Source organism: Triticum dicoccoides, chromosome 6A (genome assembly GCF_002162155.2).
Source record: "Triticum dicoccoides isolate Atlit2015 ecotype Zavitan chromosome 6A, WEW_v2.0, whole genome shotgun sequence".
NCBI classification, from domain to species: Eukaryota; Viridiplantae; Streptophyta; class Magnoliopsida; order Poales; family Poaceae; genus Triticum; species Triticum dicoccoides.
In genome coordinates, this window is record NC_041390.1 from 13,213,967 (window position 1) to 13,222,750 (window position 8,784).

Genomic DNA, 8,784 nt, shown 5'->3' on the forward strand with positions numbered 1-8,784 from the left:
CGGGCCGGGGGTCGGCGGCGGCCGGTGGAGCGAGGGAGGGTGCGGTGGGTCGTCGGCGGCGGTGGAGTGGGGGAGGGTGCGGGGGGTCGGCGGCGGCAGCCGGTGGAGCGGGGGAGATGGTGCGGGGGGTGCTCGGCGGCGAGGGGGACCAGATCTGGCGAGGTGGGATAGCGAACGAGATGGAGAGGGATCGAGATCGAGTGTCCATGAAATTTACAAAAGTAAAAAATATAAATATATATACTAATGGCGCACCGGGTAATAGTGCGCCATTACTAGTTTAAACTAGTAATGGTGCACTGTGAAAAGGTGCTCCATTAGTAGTTTTGCAAAAAAAAAGAATAAGAATTTTTTTTACAGTAATGGCGCACTCTCTGCCTGGTGCGCCATTACTAGTTAGAACTAGTAATGGCGCATTGTTGACCTGATGCGCCATTATTATGTATGGAAAAATGGAAAAAAATTAATACTAGTGGCGCACCCTGTTTCCGGTGCGCCATTAGTGTCTTCCACACTAATGGCGCATCACCAACAGGTGCGCCATTAGTATATAGTAGTGGCGCACTGCTTCCCTGGTGCGCCATTAGTATCAATCCTATCTATAGCCCTTTTCCTAGTAGTGATGGAGGCGGCTGATGTTGCTTGAAGCTACGTCGGTATTTCCCCAAAGAGGAAGGGATGATGCAGCATAGCGGCGGTAGGTATTTCCTTCAGATATGAAACCAAGGTTATCGAGCTAGTAGGAGAACCAAGAAACACAATGTAAACAATCCCTGCACACAAATACTAACCACTCGCAACCCGACGTGTTAAAGGGGTTGTCAATCCCTTTCGGGTAACGACGCCAGAAATTGGTGCGTGGACGGGAGAAAGTTGTAATAGATTGAATAAATAGATCGCAAATAAAATAAAGTGCAGCAAAGTATTTTTGTATATTTAGTTTAATAGATCTAAAAATAAATGCAAAAGAAAAGTAGATCACAAAGGCAAACATATGAGAAAGAGACCCCGGGGGCGTAGGTTTCACTAGTAGCTTCTCTCGAGAAAAATAGCAAACGGTGGGTAAACAAATTACTCTTGGGCAATTGATAGAACTTCAAATAATTATGATGATATCCAGGCAATGATCATTATATAGGCATCATGTCCAAGATTAGTAGACCGACTCCTGCCTGTATCTACTACTATTACTCCACACATCGACCACCATCCAGCATGCATCTAGTGTATTAAGTTCATGGAAAAATGCAGTAATGAAATAAGAATGATACATGATATAGACAAGATCTATCTATGTAGAGATAGAACCCATCGTTTTATCCTTAGTAGCAACGATACATACATGTCGGTTCCCCTTCTGTCACTGGGATCAAGCACCGTAAGATCAAACCCACTACAAAGCACCTCTTCCCATTGCAAGATAAATAGATCAAGTTGTCCAAACAAAACCCAAATATCAGAGAGGAAATACGAGGCTATAAGAGATCATGCATAAACGAGATCAAAGAAACTCAAATACTTTCATGGATATAAAAAGATATATCCCAACAAACACATCGCAAAAAGATTTACATCACATGGATCTCCAAGAGACCATTGCATTGAGAATTCAACGAGAGAGAGGAAGCCATCTAACTACTAAATACGGACCCGAATGTCTACAAAGAACTACTCACGCATCATCGAAGAGGCGCCAATGGAGGTGGTGAACCCCATCCGAGATGGTGTCTAGATTGGATCTGGTGGTTCTACACTCTGCGGCGGCTGGATCAATATTTCATCAACTTCCCTAGGGTTTTGGGAATATTGGGGTATTTATAGAGCAAAGAGGCGATCCGGGGGGCACCCGAGGTGGGCACAACCCACCAGGGCGCGCCTGGGCCTCCTGGTGCACCCTGGTCGGTTGTGCTCTCCTCGGAGCACCCCCCAGGCGCAGGAAGGGCCCATTATGTGTCTTCTGGTCCATAAAAGATCTCAGTGGAGTTCCGTTGCATTTGGACTTCGTATATTGATTTCCTGCGATGTAAAAAACATGCAGAAAACAGCAACTGACACTTGGCACTATGTCAAATAGGTTAGTACCAAAACATCTTATATCTTATATATTTACTAATTGGAGGCACCATTAAAGCCTTCTCATTAATCCACATCATTGAAATTAATTGCACCGTTGGATTAAATAATTAACGCCAGAGACGAAAAAGAAACTTACGTAACACATGGTCCAAAAAAGGACTCCTGCCACGTTTTGGTGAAGCAAAACAAAGACTGCATCTACGTTGCCTAAAAAAAGATAGCATTCTTCCATAAAAAAATCTAGCAATGAAAAGGAAAAAAATAAGAGAGCAGATCCGTTTGATTACCCTACAAACTCCAATCTTCTCCCGTGAAGTAAAAGAAAGAAAGCGTCCATCGTATCCTCCATAAAAAAAGATGTTCACGTTGGTAAGTGATTTTTTTTCCATCAGCAGATATGCTAAACGTAAGATGTGATTTAAGTCTGCGGTGATAAATTAAAAAAAGAGCAAGTCTATAATGAGTGCTTTAGCATGTCTGCACGCTAGAATAAGGGAGTCCATATATGATACGATTTGTCATTCCACAAAAAAAATGCTACAAGTCGTGCATGATTTTAGTCCAACATAAGTACGCATGTGGGAGAGTCCATCTATGGTACAAGTCATACGACATGCATGATTTAATTCTGGCGTGATATGTTTCTTTTAAGAAAAAAAAGTCCAACGCGATTTTTTTCTTTTGTGGGGAAAATGTCGGACATGATAGAACAAACAGTACTACCCCTGCACGTACGTTTAGAGACAAATGTGTCCATGTATAAATACATGTGTAGAAAAACAATACAAGGGCCCATGCAAACAAATAAGGGCTGCATGTACGGCCATTGAATCCCTGCAAAAAAAATGTACGTCCATTTAAACGTGGTTGCAAACAAAAAATATATAAGGGCGTCCTTCAGTAATAGGAAACAATATTTACTAGTAGAATGCCCGTGCGTTGCTACGGCCCTTTTAATTTTTGTTCTGATTGTGTATATATATAGCCACATTGTTGCACGAAATCGGTAATTTTTTTGTCCCTGTCGCCTTGGGACCCTCATCGGCGGATTCTTTTTAAACGTCAACCTAATCCATCTTCATCTCTCCTGTACTCTGCAAAAATAAATACATATATACTAGTACAAATGCCCGTGCGTTGCAACCGGCATAGAATCTTGCAAAATCTACTCAATGTGTCAATAGGTACAACTTTTGGGTTGGAATCATTGTGACTTATTGAAGTTATCACGTTGGTGGGCTCGAAAATAAAATATGGGCAACTTTATTCGCCGAACGTCGCACCCAGCAAACCTTGGACTCCATGAAGTCCTGAAGTTCTTTATCATTACGCACCATTTCTTATATTCCGTTCTAATAAACATGATTATTGTTTCTCGGCTGAATATTGGTCGTTAAGAAGCCACCTCGACATTCTTCGGCTAATTGAAGAATAATTCATGGAATAGTCTCTAAATCTTTTTCTTTTCTTTTCGGCAAACATGAACTTTTTTAATAAAACAAAATGGTTTATAAAAAAGCATTTTTCTGAACATTTCTAAATGCATTTTTTAAATGTAACAACTCTTGGGAATTTTGACCAGTTTTTAAAAAGTGTGAATATATACATATAACTGTGTGCTTATTATAAAACGATTTTTACTATGTTGGGTATTTTTAGATATATACGTTTGTTGTACTTTTCATTTTTATTTTATGTTAAAATAATTTGTGATTACAAAAAGGTTCTAAAATTGCAAAAAACATTGTTCGTTTTGACTTCTCAAAAACAGTTCTTTAATTCAAAAAACGTCCATGATTTCAAAAAATATGAGCAATTTTTTATTTTTTTGGAAAAAATTATAAGCATTCTTTAATAATGATGAACGTTTTTTAAACTTGAATAAAAACTTTTAATTCGGTAAAAAATGAATTTGTTGAACATTTTTCGAAGATGATGAACACAATTTTAATTTAATGAATTTTTTTGAGGTCGGTGAACAAATTTTGATGAACGTTTTTTAAATCCGATGAAAAAATTGAATTCGATTAACCCTTTTTTTACATCGATGAACATTTTTTGAAATTCGATGAACAAAAAAATCTTTGCGAATTTGAAAAGAAATTTCACAAAAAAAGTGAAAAATAAAGATGAGAAAAGAAGAGAGAAAAAGGAAAACAGAAAAGAAAATGAAAGGAAAAAAGAAAGAAAAAGAAAATAGGAATAAAAAAACAAAAAATGGGCTTGCGCATGAGAACGCCCAGCGCGCGGAAGCGCCGTATAGGCTTCCCCCATAGAGAACACTTTGGTATTAAAAAAAAGGAGTGTCTATATTACAATCGACTGAAATTGAATTGGCCTTCAATCAAATATACCAACCAGTAAAAATCTGACACCAACTGAAAAGAAAACTTGACTGAAAATAAAGGGGCATTCAACCAATTTTTTCAGGCATTACAAACATGACACGTGTATGACCTATGCGCTCTATGATCCATGAGCAAGCAATGAAAGGGCCCAAAAAGCAACACTGCCAGGACAGTACTCTCACGAGCTTCTCCAGGTTATTGACAGTTTTGTTTTCTTCATAATACTATTGGAAGAAAACCTGAAATTCTCATGGCATTCTCAAGGATCTGAAGTTGATACTTGTGGAAGAAACTCCTGAACACAAACATAGTATAAATTCATAATAAGGCTGCCATAAAGTCATCATCAACCTGCTGTACAATGACCAACACAAGATGAACTAATCACATACTAAACATTTCGTCGTCATGAAGCTTTAAATACAGTGGCTTCAGTTGAAATTTACAGTCATCTCACTACGAATAAAGAGTAACTTTTAAAGTGTATCACATATTCAGCTTTGATGAATTTTACAGTGTTTCATTTTACTAAAATTCCAGTCAGTAACAACCAGATCACAACAAAGATACTGGAACTTCAGTAAAAATAAGGAGAAACAACCAGTAACAATGTGTGCTTTATGATCAGATAAGAACGAGAAAGAGGATGGAGGAAGAAGGGGACAGAATAGCTACACAATCAGGAAACTACAGTCACACCAAGAAGACAAACTGTAGGTCAGTACTCTCACAATATCCTTTAAATAGTTCTTCCAGTAAAAAGTGTAGCACTATAAATTCAGGTAACTGTATAGTGTAAAATCTATCACTGTAAAATACAAAAATCACAACCTTTAGGCTACTACCATAAATTACAGAAGTTACAGGGTAGTGTAAATTCAAACATAAGGTCGCTGTAAATTCAAACAATCAAAAAAATTATAGTGCGGTAAATTATAGAAGCTATAGGACAGTAAATCCTTCATCAGGTTAGTCATCAATTAACTATAATTTACTACGAATACAAACAAAAAAGTAGACTTCTATGAATACTACAGTACTGTAAAATCCGAAGGTTGAGGTCGGTCGTGGCGCCCATGCATTGCATCGGAAAAAAAATCACACGCCCTTATGGTTGTCCGGATCTTCTACTTGAAGACGGCTAATCATTACGCCGTCGTCCCGAGCTCTTCCTTGCTTCCCTCATTGTTTGATAATCTATCCAGCCTTTTTCTAATGGACCACTTGGCCTGCTGTTTACAAAGCACATATCAGCACACTGTAACACTGCCAGTAGTATTCATACATGGAAAGCCCACACAACGTTCAATCCTTCTTTACCGGGTCTTTCTCTTATTGCCACATTGTAACCACACCCCTTAACCCTCTGCACAACTGTCATTCCTTCTTCACCGGGTCTATCATTTGCCATGTTATACGCACACCTCACCCTCCTGCTATTCTATATCTGTAAGCATCTTGTTGATCCGCTAAGCATCTTGTTTCAGTAGATAAGTCGAGTTGTATAGCCGTCTAACTCATATTATCATTGGTGCTTCCTGAACCACATAAGAATTGGACTCTTGTGATCCTGAATAATGAACTGAATCTGTAAAAAAATGCTCAACATTAAGAATATTTAATTTAAAAAATCAGGACCTGAACGATTATATGCATAAGCCTGATGGTTGCATATAATACAAAGATTGTTGAACCGGTGATTGCTAAGAGGTCAATTTCATGCATCAAATATAAACTGTAGTAGAATTTGATAATTCTAAGCTTGAAAGGAAACCTGGGTACAAAAATGATCTATTTGGTGTCGCCTTCTAGGAAATCTACCCTGTTCTGAAGGCTTGTGTAGATGAATTATTTTCTATGTGGAAAGATATACTTGTACACGGTGCGCCTTCGCCCGCTAATAGCGGCTAAGAAGCATGATCACCTAGAGCGCCATCACTGGATTTAACCAGAACAAAAGGCAAACAATTTTATACATGAATATCTATATGACTGCAGTCAGAACTAAAAGTACCCGATTTTAAATATGGGTTGGGTGGCCTGCTGGAGTGCAGTACTTGAGAGACTATGCTAGTGTAGTAAACATAAATTTGGCCGGTCAGCTTCTATAGGGAATGCAAAACACTTATGAAATAAGAAACAGAGAACATCTAAGCAGAAATAAGGTACATGTTTGCTTACGAATGGTACTAACATGATATATTTTCTGCCCGCCGGTAAGTTATCAAGCAAGATCATCAAATGTTTCTTTGTAGATCACATTGTGAGTATTGCCAACAGTTTTCAGGAGAGTTATTTTCAGTCAAAGCTGGAAGATGAAGACTGACTAAGAAATACTCACATCAGTCAAAATAAAAATCCTGGGCTGAAAATTTGAGATGTACATAACTACTACAATGTAGCAACGAACCCATACACTTTTTTCATTATCCCTGCTGCCTTTTGACACTCAAGCAGACATTTGTATTGGCGACTATAAGAAAATTGGAAAATATATTAGATAGAGCGGGCGGTGAGGTCCCAGGTGGGGGGAGTGGGGGAGGCGGCGGGGTGGCACTCGGTAGGAAGAGCGACCGACGGCGGTGTGATCGCATGCGAAATCATAGTCAGAACTTTGCATTTGAAGGTACACGCTCAGAGGAATTTTTTTTGCTCAGTGCCAAAAGTATCAAATGCCTAAAACTGAAAATCACATCCTGAACTGAGCATTTTATTGAGAATCGGCAAAATAAGTTAAAGACAACAGTACGAGAACAGGTGAACGGTGATCTGATTTCAACACAAAATACTCATGAAGAAATAAAATGGGTGGACAGTGGTTTGGTTTCTAAGCATAAAACTGATCATGTTTATGCCACACATTAAGCACATAATGTGTGCGTATTTGGAGCCTGAAACATCTACCAACTAAAACTACTCCCAAAAGCAATCTTCAAGTTCAATCTTAAGACGTAACACATAAAGCTACAGACTACAATTTTGATGCACAGATTTAGCTCACTCAATCCAGTTTAGAGAGTACCCACACCCAATTCTGGAAAAAATAATGCGAGGCCCAATCCTGCGCTGCATCAAGCATCAACCATCATGAGATTGATTCCTTAATTGATCTGAAAACAGTTGCTTGGATTAATGTACTGTTACAACTTGATGTCAGAGGAAAGGAGGGATAAAACCTTGAGGAGCTGCATGTCCATGGCGTCCTTGACATCTCCTTGAAGAATCCCTTGACAACGGCGACCGTGATGGATGGGGAACTCCCATGGCGTGCCCCAACTGCATCTCCAGCAGAGAATATGAAGAGAAGGTGAGGTGTATGGGCAGAGAATCTCGGCCAAGAAGGAAGGAAGGACGAACCTGGGACCACCGGAGACACGCCGGCGAAGCCATGCCCGAAACCCTAGCCATGGGTGTGTGGTTGCGAGCGGGCTGTAGAGGCCGGGAGCAGAGAGTCTGGGTGGAGGGGAGGGAGGCGCGGACCGTCGGCAGCTTGGGGCGTGCCGCGCTGCGCCGGAGGCGCCGGAAGCAGCCGGCATGGGCGGCGGCGGCGGCGATGACTTCATAGGCGAGAGGGAGAGGAGGCGAGCCCGTGTGCTCTGTGTGTGGTTGTGTTTCCTTTTTTCTTTACAGAACTGCTTGGACCGCGCGTTGAATAGTCCAAACGACAGGGGTTTTTACGCAAAAATGAATCGTTTTTCCTGAGTACCACTTAAACAAGGACCGCGGGTCGATTTCAAAGAAACAGCGTGGTTTTTTCGCAAAAACACCAGCGACGTACGACCAGAAGCGATGCGTGGTTTATTAGTAATAGGTAGAGAGGTAGAGAAATGCATGTTTTGTATTATCTATATATACTACTTAAAAAAGAATAATGTTCCTTTTCCTGCCAGGTGGAGTGGTTAGTCGAAAATTCCATCCTTGGACTGAGCATCATTCCATGAAAATGGTCGTAGTTGTCCCACATTTAATTGACTTACCAAATAAACTTATCTTTTTTCTTTGGAAGTCAATAAATGATTGCAAAATAAAATCCTAAAATATATTCAAATAGGTATATCATGGGCAGAATTTGGTAAATATTTATTTACAAAATCATATTAAAATATTTATATCCAATTGCAACCAGCGGACAATTATTATTGTGTATAAAGAAGGACACTTATTTGTATGCATCTCTTTTGATTGTGTAAAACTCGATGAGTTTTCAGTTCATTTTGTCATAATTATGTCAGTGACTTTGTCAATTTGGAGATGGTGAATGCATTGAAAAAGAAAAAGTATGATCCGTCTGGACACATGACATACATTTTTATGAACCTTATATGCACTTCACGTGGTATTGTCAATTTTTTTTTTATTT

At 39.6% G+C, this 8,784-nt stretch overlaps 1 long non-coding RNA gene across 1 annotated transcript; it reads right to left on the minus strand.

Moving 5' to 3' along the window:
- Positions 1-6,975: 6,975 nt before the first annotated feature.
- On the minus strand, positions 6,976-8,051 carry LOC119314925. Its single transcript, XR_005152506.1, has 3 exons — positions 7,782-8,051; positions 7,601-7,700; positions 6,976-7,534 (listed from the first exon to the last, which is right to left on the minus strand). It is a non-coding gene; the product is annotated as an uncharacterized LOC119314925 (long non-coding RNA).
- Positions 8,052-8,784: the final 733 nt, after the last annotated feature.